The following is a 16,280-nucleotide window of genomic DNA, read 5'->3' on the forward strand; positions in this document are numbered from 1 at the left end:
TGTGAGTCATTGGGATTTACTTGATGCCTTTTGTCTCCTGATCTGAGTGTCTGAGAAGCCATGCGAAGGTGTGCTGGGATCTTGATGTCATCAGTACATGCTATTCTTACAGTTCTTTGGCCATTCCTCTTGGTGCTTCCACATGGATGTTCCCCTTCGTTCTCCATTTATACCAATTTTGATGTTGGTTTTGCAAGCCCCTACAGCATGAGGCAGCTGATGCTGTAAAGATGCATGTGTTGAGGAAATCCTCATGCTCATTTAGAGCTCTTTGTAGATTATGTAATTTTTTTTTTGTGAGCCAGAGTTCTCATGTACTGTTTGTGCAGTATTTGCCAGCAGTTACTAGTAAAGTGCATGGTAGAAGTGGTTCCTGCAGAGATAATGCAATAGATTGGGGAGAAAAAAAAGAAAAAGCTTAGCTTTTCCTCTCTTATCCTTCACAGAAGATAGAAAAAATCAATACTAATATAAAAGACCTTGCTGCCTACTCAGTGACCTCTGTCAGATGGATTCAGTAATCTTAGTCCAATCTGCAGTGGTCTGATATCTGTTATAAAAGCCATTGGCACGGGAGGTATGGATAAGAATCTGGTCCCAGTGTTAGGAAGCGTAAAGGATGGAACAGTCCCAGAACGTGCTTATTGCAAGAAGGGAAGTACATATTTGGATGCTTGTTCTGTATGGAAGCAAGATGTCTGTGGATTAAACAAATCAAGCAAGCCTTGCTCGTAAAGCAAGATTAATTGTTTTAGAATAAATGTTCTGGAGGCAGAGATCATCCAGGATACATCAGTGTCTGCTTCCTATCTGCTTAAGGGGACCAGGTGTCTTGACAGACTTTGTATAGTGAATCAGAACTGGCCGGCTGGGCTTGTTCAGCTATCTATCGGATCGCCGTGACAGAGGTTCCTGTCCTCAAAGTAGGGACATCGGATCCACTTGTCAGGCTGCTGCTAAGGTTCTGCAATTTTCAGCCTGACATGGTACTGTGAGATGCTTTACTTTGTGTTTATGTTAATATGATGGCCTGTCAGTGATTCCTAATGCAGAAGGAACAAATCCTATTTGTATGGTTGTGTAGATGGCTGCAGATGGTAGGAGTCTCAAGTAGGAGAAGCAGGTATATCTGCTTGTATGAAAGAGGGATGGATGGCTATTACCAAGGCTGTATTTCATGGTACTTTTGCCCAACAAGATCCTGGAGCTGCCTTATTTCCTCTGAGAGCATATGGCACAATACAAGATAGCTCAGAAAAAGCATAGCTGATCATGTACAGGGTTCTGGTTAAAGGATGCTGCTGCTTCTATTCTGGTGAGTATTTAAAGCTGGCAGATAAGCCTTCTTTCAGAAATTCGGGTGGGGAAGAGTCCATGTCATCCTTTATATCTCTTTAGCAGTCTTATCCATTATGTAGGTTATCAATAAAGTACGTAAGTCTCACAGTAATGTCATCAATGAAAGGCAGATGAACTTCTCAGCTTGTTTCCAAGAACTGTTCTACCGAATGAAATAAATTGTATGTACCTAGGATATTATTAGGCGACTGCTTACTCCAAACTTTTCTATATTGAATATTTTGTGTAATGCTGGGGGATATGCCTTGCTATCTGTCCTCAACAAGTTACTGTGAAAAAATGTGAAACTGAAGACATGAAGGGGAAACTGCCACATTGTAAACAGGCTGCTGATTATCAGGCTGGTCAGTAGGAAATGTGAAACTGCTGGGATGTCAGTCTGGAAAGATTTTGCCATGGGAAAAGACAGTTCTTGCTGCAGTGAAAGGAACTTTAAAAGCATACATAGATGTTTGGATTAGTAGATGAACTCCTCAGGTAGTGAATCCCTTAATTAGAATATTATCTGGTATATCTTTCCTCAGTAGACCTTGGTAGAGGGGATGGTTCCATCATTCCTTTGCTGAGCTTATCTTTTCTGCAGAACAAGTAATTGATTTCCTTTTTTTCCCCATGAATCTTTGATCATATGAGCACTACAGGAATTTACTTTCTTTCTCTTGCAAACTGCCAAACAGTTTGTACCACAGTTGCAGGGCTTACTGCATATCTGACTGCTCTTAGTGTTCTTGAGACTCCTCTAATTCAAGATTTGGACCATAAACTTTCTTGGGGTGGAACACACAGTTCCTCTTGGAGAGATGACTTGTATGTGTACATCAGCCCCACAGGCCAAGCAGTCAGGAACTGACCATATGGGAGACTCTGGCCTGCACCATGTCCTCCACGTATCTAGTACGATAATTTGAGCAATCTAAATGAGTTTCAATAATTGCACTTCTCTTTCTTCCAGTGGTCATGACTAATCATTGCTCAAATGATAAGAGAGCATTTTTAAGTAAACTGTTTGAAAATGAGGAAGAGAGAAAGGAAGTGGCATGCTTTCCAACAATCCTTTTCTTGCGAGGGGATCACTGGAAATGTGGTGTTCAGTGAAGCTGTTTTGCCCTCCTAAAATATGAGCTTCAGTGATTCCTCTGCATTGACAGGTGGGATTCTGAGACTCGTCCCTTAGTCTCCTCCTTCAGTTCACTTCAGGTGAAACTACTTCATGAACGGCTACGTTGCAGAGGAAATATATTTGGATGTAAGCTTATATTTCTGATATTTTTAACCGAGACGAAAATAGAGAACTTTTTATGATGAAAAAAAAGAATGGATAAGAAGATAAGGCAGACAGAAGAAAAAAAGTTCAACAAAAATATGCAATCATTTAATTCTGACACTAATGGTAGGATTGAAAAATAGCGGAGCATCTAAAAACAGCAGGTGTCCCTCAGTCTAAGCAGCTGTCCTTGATGGAAGAATAGCAGTTGCCTGCACCTGAATGGGGAACAGTGCTGAAGGGGCCTCCAAGGGGGTGCAGAACCCATGTCCACCTTGGGCTGGTTAGTGGGAGACTCTAGGTCTTTGATGTCTCCACTGAAGGTTTCCTGCTGGTGAGAAATCATGCAGGTGGATAGAGTTGAAATCAAAAAGTGAAATTCTGGCAAGAAGTTTGGAATTCTGAGGTGATAATCTTCCATTTGTAGAAAATTTCAGAAATGGATGATTGGAAATTTGAAGAACGTGGTGATTTTGACAGATAAGCTTTGTATTTTAATAAAGAGAGGAACTGCAAATTTTCTATAGCTTGACTGAAATAGTAGTTTCTTTACATATCAGCCATTGTTTCTGGGGAGGAAAATAAAACACTGAAGCTTAAAGCATCTGGGAAATAACTTCTGCATGAGAAGTCCCGTTGTTAACTTTAAATTGCTTTCATCTCATCAATCTTTTAGGAGGAAATCACATTTACTCTTTGAATTAACATTTAAATTTGTGATGAAATGGAATGTATTTCCAGTTTAAACTTTTTCAGAAAGCAAACATGCTATTACTCACTTCTGTATGTAGATAATGAAAGACTGACTAATATAGATTTTAGGGAAACACACAGGTGACATGCAAAACCACCCAAAACATATTGTCCACCTGAAATACCTGTAACCTGTTGGGATAGGTACATACCTGGGAAATACTCAGGAAGGTATTCTCATCGTGTTTTAAAGTGGAAGAGTTTCTGGACATATCAATTGCAAATCAGCAGTACTTAGCTGTCTCAGTTTCTCAGCTTATTCAGTTACATCTTGGCCTAAGCAATAAGAAGGCAAGAAGTTATTAGTTGTAGCACACGTGTTATGCAAACATCTCTGGATATCTCAGGTTGCAACCTTTTGACTCTAGACTGCCAAGGGGCAATGGCGTAGATGCCCTGAGGTCATAGCTGACACAGCTTCTCTACTGTAACTGCAGCCGCAATGTTGAGCAGCATGCAGAGAGAGTCAAAATAAAGAACTGCAGGGAAGTGGCAGTGCTGAGATGGCCACACTGTTCTGCTTTTGGATTTGGTGCAATACCTCAGCACTTCTCAGAAAAAGGGAAGTACCTACAGGGAATAAGAAAGTGACGCAGATGCCCTAGTGTCTCATGACCATCTAGGAGCCACTCATTGTTCTATACCTCTAAGGCTTGTGAACTCAGAGAAAAGCTTGGAAAAAAGCTTGAACTTTAAGCAGTTAAATATAAAGGAGGGACAGAAAAGAAAGAAAACCTGACTGATAATGAAGGCGAGATCTGCCAGAATGTATTACTCTCTACTTCTGAAGCATAATGCCACAAGGTTGGCAGTTGTTTGCACCTCTGTCTGTCTGGTTTATAGGTAGATTTGCCTGAATGCTGCTGTGATTGTGCCATGTTCTCCTGTGCTTCTCTTGTGGTGTTATGCCTTTCCTTCTCACTGGAGGACATTCGCTGGGAGGAAGAGAAAGACTGAGCTAAGATCAGCTGCATTTTACTTTTGTGCCAGCCTTGAGAGAAAAAAGCAGACAGTTGTGTTGATCTTCTTCAGTTCTGTGAAGCTGTGAACCTCTGAGGACCTAACCATCCCCTAACAATGTCCTTGGGCAGTACACGTGGCACATGGATTGAAAAGGACTTGCACACTGTCTCCAAAATGTTTTGAGCATTCAAAACAGGAAGGAGGGAGAGAGGATGCTTTTAGGAACCCAAACTACCACACTTACCATGAAAGTTTCTGAAAAAATCAGCTGTAAGTGTAGAAGCAAAGTACCAAATGCACAATAGCACAGACAAGCAATGAGTGAAACAGTGCAGTTGACTGAGTAAATGAGGATATATGCTCTGCTAATTATGATTAGGTTGTTTTCTGAATAATGTCTCAGTTTCCTTGAGCAAATAAAAGACTGAACTTCTTTGGTTTCACCTGAAACAGGGTGGAGTTCAAATACCAAACAATTCTATATCCTTTATTTTATTTGCTGTTCTACAAGAAACAAATTTGCATTGCAATAAAATTTCTGTTTCTTCCAAAACCAGTTACTATCATCTCACATGGTGGTGAAGGTCTTGTCTCCCACATGAAGCACTTCAGACCTTGGTTCCTGTTGATGATAAACTGGGCACATCCCATCTTCCGTTTCTTGCTTTGTGACTGCTTTAAAATTTCTGGAATTATAAATCAGATTCTGTATGATTTTTATTTTTACTTAGAAATACCTAGCTTGGAGTATTGAATGATAATCTCTTGTTTGTTATTTCACAGTATTAACTGACTATTTGAAGTGCCAGGGCGAATAGCTGTATTATTTTAATACTACAATTCCCACACTGGGTATCTGAGTGCATGTATGGATTTTCCCCAAGTTTTGAATGTCCTTGCTATTTCCTTAATGTGAGTTGAAGCACTTTGTTTTTGAGATACAATAAGAAAGTTCAAGAGATTTGTAACTTCAGACCTGATGTAGGGAAAAAAATATTCTTATTTCTAAAAGACATGTCGGATAAAATTAATAGCAAAAAGAGCAGTGCAAACAATAAAACTGCCTGTCACTCAACTGTTACATGGCCTGTATGAACTGCCTTTGTGAGGTGTAGCTTGCTCCTGTCTCTTCTCCTGCCAGTTCCGCGGGCTGTTGAATAGTAAGAGGGATGAAATATAGCTTTCTGCTGCCTCTTTTTACCTTTTTTTGACTGTTATCCCCAAAGAAGTGGGGAATAAGTTGCTATATACGAACTGCTTTTTAGCCTGCAGAAAACCCAGGTAGGATTTGTTCAGGGGAGTGCTACCAACTTGGAACTCACTCAAGGTGTTAAAAAGCCTTTATTTGGATGTCATCAGTTTTTCAGTGTTCACGGTGCCTGTGTGATCTTCCATGCCCACTCTGTTTTTAAAGTGTTCAGTTTAATCAGAGCAGAAATCAGAAGATCCTGTGTTGTGTTGTGTTGTGTTGTGTTGTGTTGTGTAGGTTTTAATGGCTAAAAATAACTTCCACTATTAATTAGATGTGTGAACTGATAGACTTGGGATCTTTTTGAAAAGTACTGCAATATGGAGAATGGAACCAAGCAAGTGGAAAGGCCTTGAGTTGTTTCACCCGTAGGCATGCTTATATGAGCTACTCATTTAGCTGCAAATCCGGATCAAGGAAAATAATTGAAATAATTGCATCCTTAGATGTCTTACAGTGACCTCAACCTCTAGGCCCTAATTTCTGTCCATTTTCCCAACATCTTTGTGCCAGTAAATGTTTCTAGTGTAGAACTGATTTGACTCTGCATGTGCCTTATGTATTTTATGATTTATTTGAGAATATGCCATGGCACTAACATACATAGTCACCAACACTCCTCTACATAGGTATAATCAAGTGCTTTTAAAGTGCGTTTTGTCATTGAGGACATACCATTTCAGATTCGGACAGTATCTATAAGTTTTAAGTCTTGGCAAATTAAGATTGCCATTTACCCCACCTTAGTATTGTCTTTATTATTATCTCTTCTAAGACATTGTTTTAACCTGATTTCCTGAGGGAATATACCTTTTGCATTCACCACTTGTCTCCCCAACCCCCTGTAGTTACTTTTGAACTATGTCATTTAATTAGGCAGAAAAGAAGGAACCTGAAAAAGATACAGCTTGTAAGAAGTTCTTGGAAATAGGCAGCCAGGTGTAAACAATACTCTCAATAAGGGGAAAACTGCAACACAAGCTCAATCTAAATTGGCCACTCTGAAATTCAGAAGTGAGAGACCCTATGCCCCAATTACAGGAAAAATGCTATCAGAGCTCAAGGCTTAATCCAACTCCAGAGGAGATGAGGCTTCATTAATTGTATGGCGGACTGAGAAACTTACTTGTAGTTATTTATTTGAAGCATTTCCATAATTGCTGAGATGTTTGTTATGTGTACTGGCAATGAGCAGTAAGGAACCATAGCAGACAGTTTCCTGCAACCCATTTAGAGGAAAATGTTACTTGAGTTTTTATTATACCTGCAGTGGATTTTTCATCGCTATCACACCCCCCATATCTTTGTGTGTAATGTGCTGAAAATGTGCAAAGTAGCATCTGGAAAGCTTTTTTTCCTCCTTTTTTCTTTTTTTTCCATAGAAAGCCAGAAATGCAGCATGCTGACGGACCTGATAGGACGGCCCAGTCTAACCTCTGCTTGAAGATTTTGATCTCCCAGTCCTTCCCTGATAGGTGTTTAAGAATGATAAGGATTCAGCAGCCTTCCTGGATAACTTATCCCAGTGTGTAAACTTCCCCTAACTTCCTTGTAGAAAGTTAGCGTCTGAGGAGTACCTCCTTCGTGGAGATAAGAATGATAAGGATTCAGCAGCCTTCCTGGATAACTTATCCCAGTGTGTAAACTTCCCCTAACTTCCTTGTAGAAAGTTAGCGTCTGAGGAGTACCTCCTTCGTGGAGAAGTAAGCTGTTTTTTCACTCCACCCTTGCAGTGAGCAACCAAACGACTGACCTCTGTCTCCTTTCTGCAGACTGCCTACATATAAGAAGATATATCAGTGTTTCCTCTCCAGCTTCTCCTTTCTAGACTAGATTAAGAACTTGCAATTCTTTGATTATTTCCTCATAGGTCAGACTTCCTTAAAATTGTATGATTCATGTTGTCTTCTGAGCCTTCTCTGCTATTTCAGTGCTCAGAATTAAAACCATGCTCCAGTGGATGCCTCATTAGCGCAAAAAGAGCAAAGTATTTTCCACTGTATGTGAACTGTTCTCCCTGTCATTTGCCAGTTAGCGTCACTTTGTGGGTCACAGCTAAAACCTTTATGTCCTTTTCCACAAACTGCTGCTCATCTCTTATGTCAAAGAACGTTAGATGCCTAACGTGAATCTGTGCTTTTAAAAACCCTGCTAGAATTGCCACTGTGTTATGCATTGTGCTTCCAACACCGTTCTGTCTGCTGTTACTGTTTTCCCGTACTGAAGCCAAAATGCATCCTCTTTATGCCTTTCCCCTTGTACCCCTCAAGAGCCTTTTTTTCCTGGTGTTTCCTCTGGAAACCCAACATACTTAACTGTCATTGAAATCAACTGGAACTAAGCACGTCCATTGATAAAGTACCGTTGCCCTGTAAGTGCTGTGAAAAAAGTTCCCCTGAATATGTATGTAAATCTTTAATATCAGGGCCCAGCTATATTGGAATTCAATGGAATTTCAGTCATTTCTGATTTAAAGTGATATAATTGAATTGGAAAATTCTTAAGCTGTCAGAGATCTTAAAAATTAGTGTAACATGGGAAAAAAATAATGAATGAAAACAGTTGTTTTCTGACTCAGACCACATACCTGGTGTTCAGAAATACTCAGAATATGGTCACTTAATTTACAGCCTTTCTTAAAATTAGAAAATGCAGGATTTCCAGCATTGCAGCTTAGAGCACTTCTTTGAATGCAGGGTCACAAAGTACACTTTATATCAGTCATATCTGATTGTTGATGCTGTAAAAGGAAACAATCTATACAGTGAGTCACAGTGTTTTAGCGATTAAGCCTGTGTGCTTGAAAACGATTACTGCCTTTCCACAGCAAAACACTGTCTTCGGGTTCCCGTCAGTGAGGCAGAAATGTTTATACAAAATTGCTTCAGGTACTGGTTCTTGCATTTCTGTGTAGGTGGAGACGGTTCTTTATCAGCAACAGATGGTGTTCACAGCTCTTAAGAGCTAGAACAACAATTTGCCAGGAACAGGACAGTAAGGATATTTTGTTTTTGCTTGGCCCTCTATAGATATCGGAGCAGTCAGTAAAAGCCTGAGCTGAGGTCAGTGGTGGAGTCAGTGGCACTGTTACACAGTGCTCATAATGCCTAGTGTGAAACTGAGTTAGTATCACAGAAGCTTGCTATTTTGCTGAATTTCTTTCTGAGTATGTCCTGAAATTATGAGGAAATGATACTGCATATATCATGCTTCATATCTGTTTTCTTGACACTTAATAATAGTTGTAAGGGAAAGAGAAGAATGATTGAACAATAACCTTTAAATATTTTGTTCTCTGAGAAAACATTATTAAATAGCTGCTATCAGACACAATCTTTATAAATCTGACTCAGGCAAGTACCCTAGTGCTTGCATCTCTGACATCACTTTTACGTTTTGTTTATAAATTGTATTGGATCCTGATGTGTGCTCAAAAAACATAAGAATGGCCATGCTCGATCAGAGCAAAGATACATCCAACCTAGTAATTTGTCCCTGACCTGGACCAGTAGCAGTATGCTAGTAGCAGTAGCAGATGCCTAGGAAAAGAGGGAAAAAATAGGACAAGCATTTAGTGCTACTTGTCCAGAATACTCTCACACCCTTTCAGAATAGGGATTCAAATCAGAGTATTTTCTAGTATTTCCAGAGTATTCAGAATATTCAGATATTTTCAGAGCAGGCATTTACTGATCAGGATGACATTTTGGTGCACCTAGGTGTCTTCACTGGGTTTTCTTCTATGTTGTTGTTGAATTTCACCTTCAGCCCCTGTAAATTTTTGAAATCCACTAAATATTTAGGTAAGGAGTTCCCCAAGTCAACTATCTGGTGCATGGAGAACTACGTCCTATTGTTTATCTATCTGAACTTTGCTTCTCCCAGCTCTGTGTGATGACCATAGTTCTCAGATCAGAAGAGAGAGTGAGTAACTGATTCATTTTCTGTGTGCTTCAGCTTAATCAAATGTTGTTTGAAGAACCGCTTCCTTTCCTTCATTTTCAATTGCCATCTACGAGGTTCATGTGATACCTTCTGGTCGATAGATATAGTCTGTAGTTTCAACCGTAACTTTATGGCCATGGCTCCCTCACTCCTAAAGATAATGGGCCACTCAAGGTCACTTGTGCTTTTCAGCTATACCCCTGGACCTGAATAGAAATGTAGTCTGCCATTCCCAAGCTCCGGCTTGGGACTCACTTCTGTTGGACCTCTGAGGCCAATCCCAAATGAACATTCATCTAAGGAAACAAAGAGCTAGGGACAAACTATGGAAACAACATTTTTTCTTCCAGAATCCTGTGTCTAATCCTCTTCATGAAGCTCTGATCTGATGAAATTTTGTGAACCAAAGATAAGCATTACTAATTTGCAGTTATTAATGCAAACTGCTGAAAATGCACAGTTTAGCTCTTCTTACTTCCAGAAAAGTTCAAGTCAAAAAAAGACCAATTAAGAAAGTAAACATGTCCATATTTACTGTGTGTGTCATTTTGTTGTAGGAAAATCCAATGAGTTGTTGCAAGCGATTCAGTTAGAACAAACACTTTGTAGGCACATTATCTGCAATACATTACAGTGGCTGAACAAAATAAGTATACACATAAATAAATTGACCTGCCAGCCAAATTCTCACACAAAGAGAAAAAACTTTGAATGCTTACAGAAATGAGACAACAAAAATCAAAATTAAAACAGGAGGGGAAAAAATAGCATTCCACTGAAATTATGAGCTTTTAAATGTATAAAAAACATTATTCTAGAACACAGTAAATAGGGCCCCCAAATGACAGCATCAAAACTGCTGTTTCATGAATTTGACTGATTTTTTTTCCATAGTCAGTATTGTGCAGCCTGGCCTCAGGGTGACTGAGACTCAGGATATTTTTGGTTCAATGTACCTGAGCTACTTTAGAAAGGGAAATCTTTCCCAGTTTGCTGATTGAAGAACAGCAAGGCAAAGTTTAATATAAATACATCTGCCCTGCAAGTGTATGGCACTGATAAACTTGTTAAATGATTACCAGTTGTCATCTGGCTTAGCAGCACCCTTTTTCTAGTCCAGTCCTTCCAGTTACACTGAATGGCATATATTAGAGCCATCAAAACTTTTGAAGATGTTGTTGAAAGGATGCTTTAGAAGTAGGAAGTTAACACAATTTACACTGTTACAGAATGTTTCCTTCTGAATGAAATTAGGTTTTCCTCTCTTGTCTTCAAGTAGTGTCTGAACATTTGTTTGGAAGGAGAAGAGGCTAAAGAAGCTAATTCAAAAATCATACTTTCCTAACTATCCTGTACTTAAGCATAATTCTACAATTGCCTGCCAAATCAGAAAAAACATGGGAGTGGGATCCCTCCCTCATCAGAGACGCATGTGAGCAAGAGGAGGGATCAGTCTTTGAGAAATTCATCTTAAGAACTGTCAGAGTTATTTAACTGTAGGTTTTGACTTGATGGTATTGTTTTCTCCTTTTTACTTTTTTTTAGCCTTGAATAGACAAAGAAATTTGAGAAACATTCATGTTGCCTGAAAGGATGAGATATATATGGAAATTGTGTTGTTGGGCTCTTTGCCAAATGTGTTTTTTCTGATGCGCTGCACCCCATGCTACAGTAGCATTTAGGCACTTTTCCCTGCCCTTCTTCAGAGCAGCACTGCAAAAGAGAGGAAATAAGAAAGGCCAAATATCTATCTAGTGATTGTTTTTAGGCTGTCATTGTAAGCCTGCATAAACTGTTACTGCTGCCAGAAGATCAGCTGCCACTCTCTTCTTTCCCTTAGCCATATAGCCATACTTCCAGGTGGCCTTCTTTTTGTAGCCATGGCACAGAACCTGAGTGGGAAGCTGATGCGTCTAAAAACTAAGTCATGAAAAAATTTTAAAAGGCCAGTGAGGACCTCATCAATGTAATAACCTGTATTCACCAAGAAGTGAAATGAAAACAAAGTTGTATGCTCTCCCCTTTCCTGAGTCTTTGTGTATATTGGATGTTTCCTGACTTTGTAAGTATAATTACTTTCGTTTTGCTTTGTTTTATTCTCATTGATCTCTCAGCAGAGGAATGCATTCTTCACTCCCACTCAGGGAAGCACTGTACCTACTTAACAGAGTTTGTGAGAGCAAGGGTGACAGTATCTGGCATTTGATCTTGTATGCTCAAGCTTCAAGGAGGTTCTCATTACATTGAGGAGAATTTTAGCACTAAGGCAAGGCAGTATTTCATCAGAGCTTGCCCATTCCTATAAAGGGAAACTAATACTTCTCTCCTAAATCAGTATAAATTAAGAAATTTTGACGAAGATTTGCCTATATAATGGCTCTAGACTGTTTTGTTGAATGTTTAAAAAGCTCACCAGTATATCTAAAGAAGATTATAAAATTTTATAGTGGTCATCCCTGAGGATATATAAGCCCTATTACAGGAAAATAGCAAGAGTTGAAGACTATGAAAATCTAGGTTCATATTGAGATACAGTATTTTATTTAAAATGGTAATTATCCTTCCTCTTAGTGAAGTCTGCCTGCAGCTCTGAGAAGTTCCTTCACCAATGTGGCCCAAAGCTGATTCCTGCTAAATTAAGGGGAAAAAAATTTTTGCAAAGGCACTTACATGACTTTATCACTTGACAGTGAGTTCTGCTGTGGATCCGTCACGCAACCTGAATGGCTCTGTGAGAGATGACCTTGGAAATGCTGATACAGTGGCACCAGAGCTCACAGCCCAGCCTTGCCAGGGCCCGACATGTGAAAGAGAGATGGAATTGTGGCTGTTAAGCAGAGTGTTTCATCAGCTGGACCTGGTAAGGCATGTAGTTGTTATAATCATTCTCATATTCACAAAACTTGACTGAACGATTGCTTCTGTTCCTTGTGCTAAAGTGCCTAAACATTTAAAAAATCTGAAGGTTTATCTTCAAGCGCCTAGAACTAAAAGCAAAACGTTAAGTAATTCTTCTATATTATATATCTGTTTTTAAATCCATCCTCCACAGTCTGTGGTGCATTATGTCATATTAAATCTAGATTTATGCCTTTGCAAATATTTATTTTTTATTGCTTTGAGTATGAGTATATGGATGCTTTTTCTATTTGTACAATCCTGTTTCATGTATAAAAATTGTTGCAAAGGGTAAGAAATGTGATGCAATAAACTGTGGTTCAGTTATCCGAAGTCAAAAGAAGAAGAACAGATACAAACTAGATACAGAAGGATCTTACTTAAGTTGAAGAGAATGAGGATAGACAAGTAGAAAATAGGGCACAGAAATCATTTTCTAACATGAATGTACTGTTTCTTTAAATGTGTACCAGGTGTTTGTTCAGAGCAAGTATGGAGTTTCTGAATGAGTGTAACCTGATGAAACTGAAGATCATTTTTCAGTGTTTTTGTCACCGCCTATGCATATAAAACACACTCATGTTTTAACAAGTAATTCACTGGGCGCTTTGGAAAGCTACTCTGGTTATAGTCCTAAGGGTTTGAAAAATTTGCTGACCTGTGGATGCAGTGGCCGAGATCAGGAGAAGAGCAGCAGCAGTGCCATTCATGATTAGATAAAAAATTTCAATCTATGGAGCTATCTCTTGTTCTAGAGGATTATGGACATCTGAGAAGTATAATTCTTCTTGTTTATATACTGCACTCTTCAAATTCTGTGGTTAGTTGTGTAACAGAAAATTCCTAAATGTTGCAAAAGATAAAACTTTCATGTGAGTGATATCTCATCCTGTATTCCAGTGAACTTACTGTTCATGTTAGAAAACTTGCTAATGAAAGAAACGTAAACAAAAATGAGATACACACAATTTATAGAAAAAAATCCATTCAAAATTTATCAGCAGTATAGCTTTACTTAGTGATTTCTGTAACTTATTTTCTTGGGCAACATATTTCCATACTCATATCAACTCACCATTTTGTATTTTTAGTATGATAATAGCTGATAAGTTTTAAGACTTGGCACTTTTTCCGGGATATGTGGTTTTAGCAAAAATTCTAGAATTATGTTTCAAAATCAGTGTTGTAGATTTGAACATAAAGCTAATTTCTGGGTTTTTTTCTGCCTATGTGAAAAAAGCACCTACAATGGCCCACTTTGTTTGATGTAAGCACATTGTAAGGAAAGAGGGGCCCACCTAAACAAATCGAGAAATTAATCCTCTCTTTTGTTATGGCTGCTTCCCCTACTGCGGTCAAAAGTCATTTCTTGTCAGCCAAGGAGATTTGCGTAAATACAAGCATCTTGACTGTCTCTGTTTGCAAATGGATTTTGACCATTTGTTTCAAAGCTTCCTAAGGTTTTAGATATATACTTCCAGATTCTCCCAAAGAACCTTCTTTAGTTTTAATTCACATAAATTTAGGGTAGTTTCAGTTAAAGGAAAAACCCAAGCTGGACATCAGTGGAGCTTAGAATCTTAAGTCGCTTAGACACCCTGGAAAATTTCAGTTTGGATGTATGGGGAAGGGATATACAACCCAGTTCTGTCATCAGCCAGGTTGGGATGGTGGCAGATGATGTTTCACCTTATGCTCTTTAATCCTTTGTTGTGCTTGGAAGATATCACTTCTCTTTTACCTGTATGAAAGTCTGTCAAAACGGAGAACAGAGATGATAGCCTAGAGGACAGGCAAATGTGTGCCCCATATGTGTCATACACTTCATCAAACAGTAGAGAAGGAAAGAATACACTTCAAAGAGTTAAAAAAAATTCTCTTCTCAGAATTAAGGCTTGCTTTCCTATCAGCTACCTACCTTTATCTTTCTCTTAAGTCATTCAGTATTTCCTGGAGGGAAATTCTCCCTGGCACCACCCAATTCCTGTAATTCACCAAGTGTGCTGTGGTAACAAGACTATTAAAGAGAGATGCAACAAAAAAGAGAGTAGCTTAAGGGGCAGAGGCTTGAGCAGGAACTCAAGGGCCAGATACCCCTCAGCTCTACTGCTGGGAGCATCCTCAAGTCAATCACACTTCTAGCATCCAAATACCTGTGCTTTTCCCAGTATATAATCCTAGCCCCTGCCAAGCAGTACCTGCTTTCTTCTTCACCCAAAAGGCTTAGTGGCACAAATGGATTCCCTGCTGCCTTGAAATACAATATGAACGCTCAGTTGGAGAAACTTTGGACTTGCATCGGCTGTGAGGACAGTGCATGCAGCCTTCTAACCTGGTTAGTGCCATCGAGGCTGTCTGCATGGTCCATAACAGTCCAAGGGATAGTTCAAAGGGCAGAGATGGGAGGCCCAGCCCGCAGGCCTGGTGTTCTTCTTTCTCAGTTCTGGGAGCACAAGTGATTCATTCCAGTTCCTCTTAGCATTTTCACAGCTCTGTCTTGATCCCAATTTCATACCAACAAAAAGATTTGAAGAAAGTACAGATACGAAACCAAGAACCATAAATACTCTTATTTCCCTGACTTTGTCGAAACCGTAGGCCGAGAGAAGGATGAAATCCATGCCCCTGGATATGAGAGAAGGCTACATTCTCAGTGATATCCTTATGTAATAAAAACAAAAAAAAGGTGATAGGAACATTTCTGGAGTAGCTCTCTCAAGGTAAATAGAAGTGTTGAGTGTTTCAAGCTTTTGTAGTTTTATTGCCATTTTATTTTTTAGCAGGGCTATCTGAAGGCATAATGACGATAAGAATCTTTGGTATCTTTCTGATTCTCTTGTCTACTTTCAGTCTTGAAAATGTGACCTCAACAACTAAAAAACAGGAGGAAAAAGAGAACTGCCCCCTGGTCAATCTCTCTAAAGTCTCATTATTTCTATGGGAGTGTGCAATATATATTTTTTAATAAAGAAGGCAAACTTAGGCGGTAAACTTACTCATTTGATCCTCTTAGGAGCTGTGGATCTATCATTCCAGCAAATGGTCACAAGGAAAAAGCCAGAAAAGATCAACCTCAGCAGCAGTAGCTTTCACTCAGTATGAGTGTTGCTTCAGTATTTGAAAATTGGTTTTGAAATTCTGGCATATGGTATTAGCTGAATCAGAAAAGCTGCTTACTTCTCCTCATTCCACTGCCTTCTCTGGAAACTGAAGGCTCAGCGGAGGAAAGGTGATTAACTTAGTCCAAATATGCTCTCAAAGCAAGCTACTTATCTAATAAGCTTTTATTTCCACAAATTTTTAGGGTGTGTATCTATGAAAAATAATGATCTGTGAATGGAGGACATAATAGATTTTTCCCAGTTTCCCTGCCTTCTAACAGAGAATAGGAGAAACTGATAAACTGGTACTGGAGAAGCCAGTGTGCCCTGTGAAGGGGAAAGTCTTACTTTGCATATCCACTAGAGGTGGAGATACAGACGAGTGGGGTCTGGTCAATGTAATATGGCTGTTTTTCCAAAAATCTGAAATGTTCTTCATGAGTTTTAGCTCTTAATGGAATAAGATGGTTGGACTTGTCATAGCTTGATAAGGAGTTAAAATAGAGGGAAATAACAGTTTGAATAGATGGTAATTTTTTATGAAGATTGCCAACAAGGGGGTCTTCTTCTGGTCAACACATTCATAAACTATTTAGAAAATACGGTGCTAGTGAGATGACAACACTCGTCAAAGATACAAAATTATTGAGCATAGGTATATCAATGTCTGCCTGCAACGAATGATAGAAAGATGTCACAATACTGCTTGCTCCATGAAAGGACAGGTGTAACTCAGTATCAGTACACC

At 39.1% G+C, this 16,280-nt stretch overlaps 1 protein-coding gene across 2 annotated transcripts in view; it reads left to right on the forward strand.

Annotated features, from left to right (window-relative positions):
- RASSF6 (Ras association domain family member 6) overlaps positions 1–16,280 on the forward strand; it is a 150,637-nt gene that overhangs the window by 54,036 nt on the left and 80,321 nt on the right. For both annotated transcript variants that reach the window (XM_064510410.1, XM_064510409.1), the window contains exon 2: positions 12,224–12,393. The gene's annotated coding sequence lies outside the window, so the exon portion shown is untranslated. The remainder of the gene's footprint in view (positions 1–12,223; positions 12,394–16,280) is intronic.

The sequence above is a fragment of the Dromaius novaehollandiae genome, chromosome 4 (assembly GCF_036370855.1).
Source record: "Dromaius novaehollandiae isolate bDroNov1 chromosome 4, bDroNov1.hap1, whole genome shotgun sequence".
NCBI classification, from domain to species: Eukaryota; Metazoa; Chordata; class Aves; order Casuariiformes; family Dromaiidae; genus Dromaius; species Dromaius novaehollandiae.